The 14,762-nt window shown below is 37.3% G+C and overlaps 1 protein-coding gene across 3 annotated transcripts in view; it reads right to left on the bottom strand.

Moving 5' to 3' along the window:
- fastkd1 (FAST kinase domains 1) overlaps nt 1–14,555 on the bottom strand; it is a 118,159-nt gene extending 103,604 nt beyond the window's left edge. For all 3 annotated transcript variants that reach the window (XM_035410006.1, XM_035410007.1, XM_035410008.1), the window contains exon 1: nt 14,290–14,555. The gene's annotated coding sequence lies outside the window, so the exon portion shown is untranslated. The remainder of the gene's footprint in view (nt 1–14,289) is intronic.
- Nucleotides 14,556–14,762: the final 207 nt, after the last annotated feature.

Genomic DNA, 14,762 nt, shown 5'->3' with positions numbered 1-14,762 from the left:
CCAATTTTTATCTGGGCTGCAAAAATGGTCCGGGTGACGCAATGACATTCTAAAAAAGCTGATTTATCCATTGTGACGTCGTTAACGTTTCGTTACAGCATCTGTCTCTGTTGCGATAAAGATTCTAAGACAAGTCAGCAATTTCTCTTGTTAAACGGGTTATTTTCCAGCCTGAATTGCAATCGTATTAGTAAACAGTTACACATGTGATCTAACTTTCAAGTAGTTGGCTACCTCCCTGGATATGAAGTAAATGTTTTTACCAATAAATAATAATAAATGTAATTTTATCCACAGAAATAGCTATACAAAAAAGGCAAAATAAATGTTGTGGTCGCGATCGCCGTCGTAGACGTCAGAAGGAAATGTCACTAACTAAAAAAAGAGTTGGCTCTTTCTCTTTTCCAGCAGAATAAACACCCCGAAGTGAAGCACAACATTACCTACTGATCGTAGATAAGATGGCTGTGAGGTTGCTTTCCATTGAGCTGCATACTCCTGTATTACTGAAAATGCTGTAGAGGCATACCGGCGTATGAGTGCTGTGTGCATTGTGTTGATGGTAGCGTAGCGCTGGCTAGCGCTAGAAGCTAGCTAATTGTTAAATACTCTACTTAGCTACACCACTATATCAATACATATTATATGTATTGATATAGTGGTATAGATTTTGGGGGGGGGGGGACAGGGGATATGTCCCCCTCAATATTTAGAAGACGCCAATAAAAAATATGAAAGAAGCATTTTTCAGTGGCCCACAAGGTCATTTATCAATATCGCTTAACATTTCCAAAAACATATTTGATTTGAACCCTCCGAAGACGAGCGTACCGCCCTCTTCTGGAGGGTCTAACGAGTTTTAACGCTAGAGCGAAGATATGGGTATCATATGAAACTAGAGACCTAGAGGAATCTGGACATGCCAGCCATTTCATGTTACTGGGAAAGTGAAATTACGCTCCAAAGTCGCGACATTTTGACAAGGAAAAAAATTGGTAAGCTGCAATTTAAATATCGTCATTTATATACTGAACCACAGAATCACCATAAAGTCACAATTTGGGTCTACAAATATGCAGCACAGAAACAACCACGCATACAGACCCGTGTCACTATACTCTGGCCCCCGACATAAAATACATTTTTCAAAGTGGCCTTCCTGGCAATAAAGTTGAGTATCCTGCTATACATTATGATTAAGATTGCTCTTTTGATGTGATTGATGTGATTGATGTTCATATTACAATCATATAGATTATTCCTCCGTGTACTTCAGGTTCTTGGAGTACAAGGCAGGGCAACGGACAGATGTCGTCACATCTCAGCCAACTGAAAAAAATTTAATCTAGTAAAAATCTGTATTTTGGTTGATTAGAGACTTACCTTTCAACAGTGTTGAGGAAACTACTCTAAAACTAGTTTACCAAACTACGAGCTACTTCACAATGGAAAAATAGTTAATCTAAATCTCAACTTTTCACCATTACAGACATTGTGCTAAAATATTTTTGTTAAATTGTTGTTATATTCTGTTCTATTGTTAAATTATTATTTTTTTACTACAGGCCAACAGTAAACAAATTTAAATTTAAACTTGTTTCAAAATTTTGTTGAAAATTGAAATTTCAAATAAATATATATGTTTAATATAACTACTATAAACTAATGTTTATTAACAGCACCCTCTCACATACAAATCCAGGGTTCCTGCACCCCCTCGGTCTCGGTCTCGCCCCCCCTTGGTCTTGGTCTCGGTCTCCCCCCCTCAGTCTTGGTCTTGGATTAGGTGGTCTCGACTACAACACTAATAAAAGCTGAAATAAATCTCTCTCTTAGCTATTATTTTGAAATGACCTCTTATGGAAATAAAGTAGATACATTTTATTTGTTAAGTCAATTAGGGTATGGTAACATCAAATGTGTGGAGTTGTGAAAAATTGAGTTTGAATGTCTTTAACTTAGGTGTATGTAAACTTTTGGCCTCAACTGTAAATAATGCATTTTCAGAATACACCTTTCATTAAACGTCGCATCCCATAACAATACATACCAGTAAATCCGTACAGTATATTAGTTTCATCATATGAATACCACAATGTATTGGTTCATGTTCTTGAAGAAAAACATATAACCTCACCCAAAATGTTGCACAGGTGATGATGCGTTTCCCTGTGGTGACAGGGATTATATGCCGAGGGAAGCGGATAATTTTTTAAATTGTATTAAAGCAAACAACTGTTATATTCTGGCAAATTAGGTATGTATATGTTGTTATTTGATAATACTGTAGCATTGACATTATGCATGAAGGATAAACTGTCAAAATATGTTTTCTGAAAGATCGCAAAAGAGTTTGACCTCCCTAACATTAGTGATACCGGTTAAGTTTTTGGCTGGACCACAACAGCGGGGCCAGCCCTACAAACGCGACTGTCTGTGACTGAATGACTGAGTGATCTGACTGAGTGATGAAGTTACACCATTGGTCGGCCGGATGAAGTGTGTTAGGTCCAGCCATATATTAGGGCTGAGTCCCAAACTGCAAACTTCCATGCTCCACACTACCGTGCACCAGAATATGCACTCCAGGCAATGCTTGGGACTACGCACTCCGAACCATGGAAGTGCAGTAGCACGGTGAAACAGGGTGTTTCTCAATACCAAGAATACAAAGAACAGACTTGTGTTCTTGGAAAGAACGTTCTTGCTAGTCAAGCTCGGCAAGCTCACAAGGACAGAGAACACCGTTATATGTATTTGAGATACCATGCGTGCTTGTGACGTGTGGTTACGCCGACAGTCACTGTCCTCGGTGTATTCTAGTTTCTTTCAAAGGCTGCTTTACATTGGTTTGGGATATAGTTTTATTTAAATTGTAAACTAGCGTTAATTGTAGGGTACTTAAAATATTAAAGTGAACAAAACGTCTCTTTTATCCTCTGTTCTCTAGCTAGTTAATACATGTCGGTTGCTTAATTCACAATTGCTTTCTATAGCGACAAAAATCTACCTAGCACTTTCAGCAACAAGGGCAGGCTTGGATAAACCGAAGCAGCCAAACAAGCGTCAACAAATTAGCCGAGCCATTCCAATCATTTAAAATTGCTCTGTACCAGCGAACAACTACAAGTCAGCGTTTGCTACAGCACAACTCCACTTGCCTCTGTTGATGCACCCCCTACAACAGAGGCTAGCTACAAGCCGATTCTTATTCACAGAAGCTGTATTTAAAATAAGTTAAAATGCAGCTATTTTTAACACCTATTTCTCGCCTCATTTTCATTTGTGGAAGATTTTAAATGAAAACTAAAAAAGTTTAATTCGGCTCGGCTAACACGTAATAGGCTACTATCCTCTGGCTATGAGTTGGTCTCTAAGGTAACAGATTAAACTGAATTAGAGCCAAATTAAATGTTTATAGTTATATGTTTTATGGTTAAAATGAGCTGAAATTCAGTTATTATAACATATATTTCTTGCATCATTTTCATTCTTAGAAGGGTTTTTGTAACATTTATTAGTGAGATGAGAAAACAAAAAAAAAATTGTGACCGTTCAGTGGTCTCGTCTGCCATCGCGCAATGAATGCTGGGATATGTGTTGTCAAGTTCATACAAGTTACCAACCGATGCATCCTCGGTAAAATGGGCGTGTCAAGAACACTTCCGGGAATTTTAACCATTCTTGGCGAAATGCGAACTTGAGTATTGGAACAGTACTTGGGCCGCAAAAAATGACGTTTCACAAGGACACAAGAACACAAGTACAGACAAGAACGCGTATTGAGAAACAGCCAAAGTTAAATTCGGATTCACTTCGTGACGACATCTGACCCATAACCTTTAACCTTTGCCCGTAACTATCGGTTAAATTCTGGTAATAAACCTGAGGGGAATAACGTGAGAGTGAGAGGACATATTATCGACCATCTGAAATGCTCTCGTATTTATTTCACATTTATTCAACCAGACTGGACGCTGTAAAAATTACACATAACTGTCTAAATGGAAAAAAAACCCAACTTAATACATATGCATTTTAGTTATACTGATACGACCACTTTTACAATATCAACTTTTAGACTAATTAATTCCTTAATCGCAACCATTAAGTACATTGGTGCAAATGTCGCTTCACAGTTTCCAACTGTTTCCCTAATGGCTATTTTGCTTCCTGTGACTTGGGTTACAACTGTGAATATGTAATGGATCGCTACAAATGCTAGGACGGACCAGGCTTTTTCATATTATCGTGAAATACACAAGACAGGACACTTCTACAATATAGCAGTATTTAAAAAAAAAAAAAAATTTTAGTTGTAGTAGTATTTTTTATTCAGTCATCACACACAATACAATATATATAAACAGTCTAGACAGTATAAACAAGTCAACAATCTATGTATTAGGTAGTGACTGAAAAGGCACAGGCAGAAGCATAATGCCTATATATGCCTATCCTACATTCTTATCAATTTAAGCTACCCTCCAAAAATAAAACATAATAAAATAAAAATCATTCACAATTGTAACCCTCAAAAATAGCTTTATAAACCATTCTTTTGAAAACCAAAAGCGAGTTACACATTCTTACATTTATATTAGCATTATTCCATAATTTAACCCCAACAATAGAAATACATCTCCTTTTCATCCCTTTTTTAGCTTTTTGTACAGTAAACTTACAAACATCTCTCAAATCATATTTGCACTCCTGTATTGAAAAAAACCTGTACACAATCTGGGAGTGACTTTGTTTTAGCTCTAAACATAATTTGCATTATTTTATAATATACCAAATCATTAAATTTCATAACATGGGATTTTATAAACATTTGATTAGTGTGATCATCGTAACCAGCCTTATTAATAATACGTTTGGCTCGTTTTTGTAGTAAGACTATTGAATTTATAGTCGTTCTAAAGGTCGACCCCCACAATTCCACACAGTAAGATATAGGCCTATAGGAAGTATAAGTGAGCAATAAATTATATACAAGGCCTTATAATTTAATATATCCCTAGATTTATACAGGATTGCTATTGACTTTGAAATCTTTCCTTTAATATAGTCAATATGTTGTTTCCATGTTAATTTATGATCAATCACAACCCCTAAGAATTTTGTCTCAAAAACTCTTTCAATTTCAACATCACAGATTTTTAATTCAATTTTTAATTCCCCATCAATTTCTTTTTGATTACCAAAAACCATAAATTTTGTTTTCTTAATATTGAGAGACAATTTATTAACATCAAACCAAGTTTTGAGAATTTCCAGCTTCCTTTCAATAGCATACAAAAGTTCCTTTAAATTTTTCCCAGAGCAAAATAGATTTGTATCGTCTGCAAAAATTACTAATTTTAACATTTCAGTAACATTGCAAACATCATTAATATAAAGTAAAAAAATGTTGGACCAATCACTGATCCCTGGGGTATCCCACAGGTGACCTTCCTAAATCCTGACACAGTCTCATTAATTTGCATACATTGCTGTCTATTTTCCAAGTAGCTTTCCAGCCAAGAGTAAGCTATACCTCTTATTCCATACTTCTCCAATTTTCTCAATAATTGGCTGTGATCTATAGTATCAAAAGCCTTCTGTAGGTCAATATAAATACCAATAGAACACTCATCATTTTCAACTGCCTTTGTTATTTCTTCTACCATCTCTATGACTGCATATGTAGTAGTTCTATTTTCCCTAAATCCATACTGGTGTTCACTCAATAATTCATATTTACCAATGAAGAGATCCAATTGTTTCACAAATAATAGTAATTTCTCTAATATTTTTGAAAATTGAGGAAGAAGGGACACCGGTCTATAATTATCCATGTAGTGCTTATCTCCATTTTTAAATATTGGTATTACCTTTGCTGATTTCATATTATTAGGAAAAACACCTCTTTGAAAAGACAGATTACATATATAGGTCAGAGGTCTTACAATAAAATCAATTACTTCTTTAATAATTACCATGTCAATGGAATTTATATCAGTTGATGTTTGTTTGATCAGTTGTTTTTGAATTTTCTTACAATTTCAATTATATCCGTTTCATTTACCCCATTATAGTAAAGACAAGTTCCATTAATCTCTATGGGGTGGTCGACACACGTCCCCTTAGCAAATAAAGCTAGCACTGGGCAAACTCTGACATATTTGCCGGCACAGAAAACAAGATCAGGTTAAAACCTAGTATATGGCTGGACCTGAAGGCTAATTTATGCTTCGGAGACAAATTGTTGTGCGACATGTCGTGAGGCACGACACACTTTTAGAGGGTCGGCAATGGGTGTCGCGTACCTTCTGATTTTTGTAAGGTTGCAGACGCCGTCATAAGTGTCGCGCAGTTGTGATTGGATGGCTGAAATGAAGGCAAAAAGGTTGCCGTGGCGACGTTGCTAGTTTACTACTTACTTGTTTTTATGAATGAAGACTGTTTTGCATTGCTAGCTAGCTAGCAAAATGGACGGGTTTGCTGGACAAGCAAGTATTCGCCCTCAATCTCCCTTGTTCTGTTGAGTGGGCGTACTGACCACCTTCTTCTCCTCTCCCTTCTTCGTCTCAACAAAACTAAATTAAAAATGTAAACAAATCTCTGCTGGGCTTGGCATCTGGTTGCTATAGTAACAATGGGCACTGTCGCTGAACTATAAATGCAAAACGTTGTGCGACAAAGTTCTATCGGCCAACGACACTGTTGTATGACACTGTCTCCGAAGCATAAATTAGCCTTGACACACGTGATCCGGCCGACCACTTGTGTAACTTCATCACTCACTCATTCAGTCACTTACTCAGTCATAGACATTCACGTTTGTAGGGCTGGCCCCGCTGTTGTGGTCCAGCCAAAAATCGCGAAAGTACTGAAAAAATTACCTCCGGAGGATAACAAGGACGGTTTTTTTTTCTACATAACTAGGTACAGGTTGTTACCTATATTTTGCCTATTTTATATAGACTACAGTTTCAAATATTTTATATTAGTGCGCTGTTTTACTATCATCCTGTGATTTTACATTATTTCTTATTTTATTTTTTACTTTGTTTTATTGTGCCTTCTGTGAAACACTTTGAGATCATCTCTGTATGATGTGAAAGCGCTATATAAACATTTATTATTATTAATAATAATAATAATAATAATAATTCTGCTTACATTTTCCCGTCTACCGAACGAACCCGGTCGATAGATGCTCACACTCTATATATCTAAGTAGTAGGCTATATATTACTGAAATATTATGATCTAATAAATTAATAATAAATTTTATTTATAAAGCACTTTTCAAGCAGTATCTCAAAGTGCTGTACATATTGTGAGGTCAATACACAACAAAACAGTAGTACACTTTTTAAAAGAAAGAAAAATAATCTAGAAATGATCTAGACTAACCAGTAAATATCAGCGAGCTAGCCACTTCAATTGAATTCTCCTTTTTGCTGTCAGAAGAGCAGTGGAAGTTAACGATAGCTTGGAAAATATTCATTGCAGTTTGGATAGCTTTCAGTTAACTGTCAACCCCATAATAAAGTTGCCATTTCACTGTAAACAGTAGTGTCTGTTTTTTCATTATTTTCGCGCTGTATACCAACTGTGCGCAAACAACTGGGTACTCAGGCAACAGATATGGAGCCTGTCATGCTTGTGGTGGCTACTCCATAGGCGGGGGGTGTATTTTAAATTAAATGAAAAGAAAATGGGCAGTGGCGAGGATAAGACGGCAGTTTATAATTCAAAATGGGACTCGACAATCAGCACCGATGTAGTCAATAGAGCTCGCTATGCTCGTTAAAGTACATATCTTTAAACTAAAAAAAACAACTGATACTTTACATATTGTGTTATTCATTAACACTGTACCACTTTATTTATATACAAACTCCTCACTGTGTACCATTTTCCTATGACATGATTTCAGTTTCTAATCCGAGAGAGGCAACGACCGCACTAGACTACTGTCATCCGTCATTGCAGTTTTCTCTAAAGGAATTATGGGATTTTTCCCAGTTGGAGAATGCACGGACGCACGCTTCAAATTTTGATCAAACAGAGTGCGCATTCCGGGTACTTTATCCATGCTCCGCACTACCGAGCTTCGGTTTGGACTCGCACTCCAAGATGCTCGCTATGCACACTGGAAGTATGCGGTTTGGGACTCAGCCTAGGTTTTGACCTGGTCTTGTTTAGTGAAGTCAGCTAACGCAAATAAACCCTGGGTATTTTAGCTAAGCTTCCTTCGTAGTATACCCCCATGGGATAAAGTTGGTTTTATATGGAATATTTGGATTCCAGCTTCAATAGCTCACAAACGAAACGTTAAATAATCAAACAAATCACAAATTCTGAATGCGGGCATAAAATACTACAAGCTACAACCTTCGTATTTACCAAAGTCTTTCCTATATTCATATATTTGAATGAACTTCGACAGAATTTAGCTATCTTCAGCTTCTTGCACTTCCGGAGATTTAAGGGACCATCGAGGAAGTTCACCGCCGGAAATGTATACCAGAATCAAATCAATTATACCTTTACCTTTACAGTCATCCAGATGTTTCAGGATTTCAAAAAATGTCAAAAAATGTAGAAGCAGTCATTTTAAACACACTATAAAAAGTTTTATACTTTATAATAAACATCTCTACATTTGTTGAGTCAGTTCCCCATCTTTATAGTAGAAAAGTGAAAAAAGATTATAGATTATTTTAAATTGATGTTGTTCAATCACTTGTGATTATCATATGTTTTTGTGCAATAAATGGTTAATATATTTTTTAATGTTTACTTACATTGTTTTACTCAATAACATGACTTTGTTTCCTGAATGACATTAGACTTTTTGGTAAATCATTTTTGACATAATATTCATCCGTCCATCCATCATCTATATCCGCTTACCCTGAGTAGGGTCGCAGGGGGTGCTGAAGCCTATCCAAGCGTGCATTGGGCGAGAGGCAGGAATACACCCTGGACAGGCTGCCAATCTATCGCGAGGCACACACCATTCACTCACACACTCATACCTATGGGCAATTTCAGAGTCTACAATTAGCCTACCTGCATGTCTTTGGACTGTGGGAGGAAACCGGAGTACCTGGAGGAAACCCACACGGACACGGGGAGAACATGCAAACTCCACACAGAAAGGCTCCAAGCCGAGATTTGAATCCTCGACTTTACTGCTGTGAGGTGACAGTTGTACTTACTGTACCACCGTGCCTGATATAATATTTACTACATTAAAACACATCTAGATTCAAGGACTTAAAAATTGAGGAAGAGTTAAACCCCAGACAAACATTAAACACCATTTTTTATCCTTTCAGCTGTATGTGAGGATTGAGTAAATATAGGAGGGTGATCAGTCTGGCCAACTCGATTCCTTCTGCATTAACATTTCTTTAACCTGCTTTTACCCTCACTAATAATTGTCTACTACTTCTCAATTATTGCTTTTGCACCATATCTACCCGCCGTTCACCGAACGTATACACTGAATTATGACATACCGTCTGCACGTTCAGTTATTAACCGGCTACAATATTGCAAAGCCATATGGATTCAACGGGAGCTCTTCTGTGCTTACTGGCCTGTGTTCTTCTTTAAAACCACGGACAGGTTTGCTAATGCTATTTCACGCATTGCATAGCTATGTCATGGTGCTGCACTAACAAAGTCACAGACTGGTAAACCTCCGGTTGAAGGATTGAATCCCGCCTCGCCCTCAGGCAGATAATTTCCCCTTTTACACCAACATTTTCTTACGCTTATATTTGCTTTACCAAAACTCACTCTCGGCCACCCATATGCATTTCATGACGGCAAATGTATTCCTTTTATTAAAAAGTTACACCAGTTCACCACTGTGTCATTTCTACTAACTATATTTCTCCACTTCAATGTGTTCCATGAGACAATTCGAAATATTTGACACTTTGATCTGACACAAAGTTTGCATGACATTGTAAAATGGTAAGATTACAAAACACAGGGCCAAGTGACTTGAATGAATTGAGGAAATATTGGGTAGCATTGCTTTGGAATACATCTTATTTAATTTGGGTGAGGCAAGACAGCCTATATTGTTTGTAGTACCGTAACTTGGCGTCATTTTGATACCAATACTTTTAATGGCAGGCCTGGATTTTGGCAGTCTGAATGAATGAGTTATAGACGGTGTATGTCTTGTATGTGTGAGTAACTTGGCATTTTTGTATGTTGAAAACTTGTTTTTTATGAGATAAATATACCTAAAGGCTATATGTATGAAGTTGGTTTTTCACATTTAGACAGTTTATTATGTGTATTTTTACAGGACTTACATTTTAATAGGTAACAATGTCCAGTTCTCTCTTATAAATTACGAAGTAAATACAATAGCGGTTCAGGTGGTCAATAAGGTGCTCTCGCTCTAACGTTACTTTCGCTAGAGAGGGGCTCAAGGTTCTTAGCTATGCCCCAAAGTTTTGTAGGGAAAGAAATGCCTTCTAGTTCTAAAAATGTTCTAAAAAAACCCAAAATGTCTAAAGTATGCATTGCTGTAAATCACAACAAATTCACGTATTTCACTACAAATCAACTGTTTTTACTCAAGAAACTCACTGTTGCATCATTTTCAAGTGGTAATTACAAGCTTTCCGTCAGTACAGTGGTCTAACATATCTAGGGGTCGAGAAACATATCAAAAATCTCTCCAAAATTAAATAAAATGCTTTTTGTCCATTATAAAGCATATAAATGAGCCCCTTATGAAGGTTTAAGATGAAACATTGCTATCAGATTAAAAAAATAATGCAAAGATATTGTCACACAATGCAGTGCAGTACCTAAATATGTATTTTAACTCTCGTATGTATTTCTATACTCTGTACTCTCGTATGTTTTCTCGTATGGGGATGAGACGACATGAAAACAATTTTCAACCATCCACCACATTTTGGCAGTGTTCCAACTCTCACGTCATCACTGTTGCATGCTTCACAAAAACTATTACACTCCTAACTAACGCTTACATTACAGTGTGACATATCCACATTATACAATACCACTAACCTATTTAAATGGTGGCGCTGTGAAACTCCATATTCGGCATAGTTGCCGCGTATCGTCTACTAATGAAACTAAAACAACGCGTTTCTGTTTTTAACGCATACTTTGGTCGCAGTAGCACTGAATGTCTGAGTTCAGTAATCTGGGCATGCCGGCATGCCGACCACTAGGGGGCTTGCCCGAAGGGGTTAATAGATCAGAAACGTAATGTCCACAAGGGTTGACCTCTTTTTCGAATTCACGGTTTATTAAAAACCTGGTTTATTAACAACCTTTAAGTTGAAGCCTGTTCAACATATTAATAAGCATAGGCCTATAGTGCAACAACACTAAACAATAGAAAAATATATTAAATATATTTCAAAAATTGTCAACTGTACAATTGTAAACTAAATAATCTTTAAACAAGTCTTTCACTTTTAAATAGATCTAAAAACAACACATTTTAATAACAATACAGCATCTTCCTATAATAAAATATTTCCAAATTAGTACACCTATTGCTACTGAAGTGAACTGAATCAAAGCTTGCCCTGTATCAACGAGGATGAATGCACAAGCAAACGTCACTTGACTTCGCTACCTTAGTTGCTTCTGCCATCTAGCGAAGATTCTACCAAATTACACCTTTCATCCTCTCAATCAGTAATGCGGGAGACACGTTGCCCTGCGTTTTACATTTGACCTAAAAGTACCGAACGTCGGAAAATTCTAATACCAAACCGTTTTTTTTTTTGTTTTGTTTTTTTTTTAAGTACCAAAAAAGTGCTGAAGTTTCGGTATACCATGCAACACTACGTCAGACACGTATTCCAATCCATTGCTCAGCTTAGCAGAGAATGCACATTTCAGAGCGCCTCAGAGACAGATAGAATAAGAATACATTTTTCAAATAATAAATACGACATTGAAAAAAACATGCTACCTGCGTGCTGCCCGCAGAGTACTGTATTATTTATTTTGACATTGGCAGACGACAGCCTAAATTGCGTCTTTTGTTTATATTCAATATTAGTAATTGCAGCGAGAAACTGCAGCTGTAGACACAAGAAATTGTCATATTATGGTAGCAATGGAACGTAGCGGACTATATGCTATATTTACCGTCATTGTTTTATTATAACAGCATGTTTTTGCGCGTTTGCAGAGAAACTCAAATACAATCGATAAAAATAGTTCAGCTATTTCTCAGCATAATGATGGACAGGGGTGGGACGATATGAAAACAATTTTCAACCATCCATCATGTTTTGGCAACCTTCCAACACTGTCATCATCACTGTTGCATGCATCACAAAAACAATTACACTACTAACTAATGCTTACATTACAGTGTGAAGTATCCACATTATAGAATACCACTAACCTATGTAAAAACACTCATTTTCATGTCTCGTTTATTTCGTTATTCAGTGAGTAGCGTTTTCACTGCTGTATTGGCATATATCTTAGGGCTATTGTCGGGTTTATCTTGTTGCTGTGACGGAACACGATTTTTGAGTGGTGAAAGAATATTTTTATGAATGCAGATAGATCACATTGTCCATTATGAAGGTCAGACCCTCCCCTCAGTGATAAAAACTAGACCCGACGGTGTCGGATTACTTAGCTGCGTTGCCATGGATGTCTCCTAGCTGCTTGCTGTAAAGGCCTTCACTATGTCGTAACACTTAGATCCCGGCGTGTATGTAGAGCTGCAGCACTTCCACTAAAAATTGTTATGGCGGACATAGGTAGTCTCAATTGCAAAGTTGTAGAGCACATTCAGATGCACAGGTCGATGAAGTTTTGTGTTTATCTGAATTATGGTGTGGGAGTAATGGCCTTTTAAGCATGACCCTTTGTTATAGCTCCACCATCTGGCCGACATAGGTGATGTGTACTACCTGAGTAGTGGGGGGCCATAGGAACCCACCTAGAAAATTTGGGTGGTCTAGGACTTATGGTTGCTGAGCCTCAGACACTTTTAGCGGAGAAAGCTCCCGCGCCGCAACTAAAAAGTCAAAATGGCGGGCAAACAATATGGCAGACATAGGTGGTCCCAATAGGTGGTCTGAGCCTCAGACACTTTTAGCAGAGAAAAATAAGAATAATAATCCTAACAAATACAATAGGGTTCCACCAGCTTCACTGCTTGGACCCCTAATAATAATAATCCTAATAGATCCAATAGGGTTCCACGAGCTTCGCTGCTTGGACCCCTAATAATAATAATCCTAACAGATACAATAGGGTTCCACCAGCTTCGCAGCTTGGACCCCTAATAATCCTAACAGATACAATAGGGTTCCACCAGCTTCGCTGCTTGGACCCCTAATTAAAACATGGCAAGATTTCCAAAGCTAAAAGCTGTAATGTTGTCAATGGGATGCAATGCAATGGGGTGCTGATTTTAATGCATCCCATTGAACAATTGATAAAAATTATACAAAATTAATACCAGCTTATTAAAAAAAAGTAATCAACAGATGCAAAACGTCCAAACCTAAAAGCTGTAGTATGGTCATCATAAGTTTACTCCACCGTCCAAGAAAGTAGTATACACGTTGATCGATGGCTTTGACATCTTGCAAGTTTCTTGCCGCTGTACTTTGTAGACGGCTCCTAAACACACGGTGCGCCGACGGATTTCCACAAAGATCAATGTAATTTTGTCGAAAAAGCGGTTGAAGTTGACTGCCTATGTTGCCAGGGTTAACCATTTGGCGTTAGTATCTTATTCTGACGTTTCGTTCGACAGCTATTGAAGCAGGAAGTCCGAATATCCCAATATAAAACCAACGTTACCAGGTTGTTTTACCACATATACATGTGATCAAAATGTATTTGATCACATGCATATAACAAGTAGTGTCCTGTAAGCTCATATGGGCTGGGCACCCTATAGGGTGTAAGACACTGAAATAAAATAAACAAACAAACCAGGCGTTAGTGCTATTTATTTGTTTGAGCACTATCTAGTACCCCGTGAACGGAATAACACTATTCGTAGTAGCAAATTCGTTTGTTATTCAGAGAGCCTGCTAGCTAGATACAAAAGTTTTGTACTGGCACCAACCAGTTATCTAGATAGTTTGGTTAGCAAATCGTTTTGGAGTTATTCTGATAGTTTGTTTTATACTCGGGTTAAGCTATCGTTATTTTTGCTGCAGTCTATAGTTAGACATTAATGCACAAAGTAATTTTATGAATAACGCGGGTTTATCGCAACTGGTAGGTAATACTTACAACTGCAATGTCTGGCAGTACGGATGGTTTGTCTCAGTAAATGTTGGTCATCCTCTGGATACTCGCTAGCTAATTACGGAGAGGAAATAGCTTGGTAACGGCTGTCTAGCTAGTTCTAGTCAAGGCTTAGAATGGTAGCCAGTTCTTTGTTAAAGAGTAAATGCTCGTTCTCGAACAACTCGTTCTTTCTGCACGAATCATTTACGTGAACTAAATGAACTTCAAGCTCTGCGAAGCTGGCAATTGGTGCTGGCGGCAATTGGAGACTTCCGGTTATGGTATTTCAAAATAAAAGCTTCTTAAATGAAACGGTGTAAAAGTGTAATTGTGTCGTTTTTCTTCTTATAGCTAATACACTTGGACTTGCACATAGTATGCTCATATATTTAGAAGATTATACCGTAATTCATGTGAAATGAGGCTCCCAGCAATTGTTGCAGGTGTTTTAGTGTAGCCCGAGCATGCATTGCTAT

This window comes from Anguilla anguilla, chromosome 3, assembly GCF_013347855.1.
Source record: "Anguilla anguilla isolate fAngAng1 chromosome 3, fAngAng1.pri, whole genome shotgun sequence".
NCBI classification, from domain to species: domain Eukaryota; kingdom Metazoa; phylum Chordata; class Actinopteri; order Anguilliformes; family Anguillidae; genus Anguilla; species Anguilla anguilla.
This window is presented reverse-complemented; position numbering and strand designations above follow the sequence as displayed.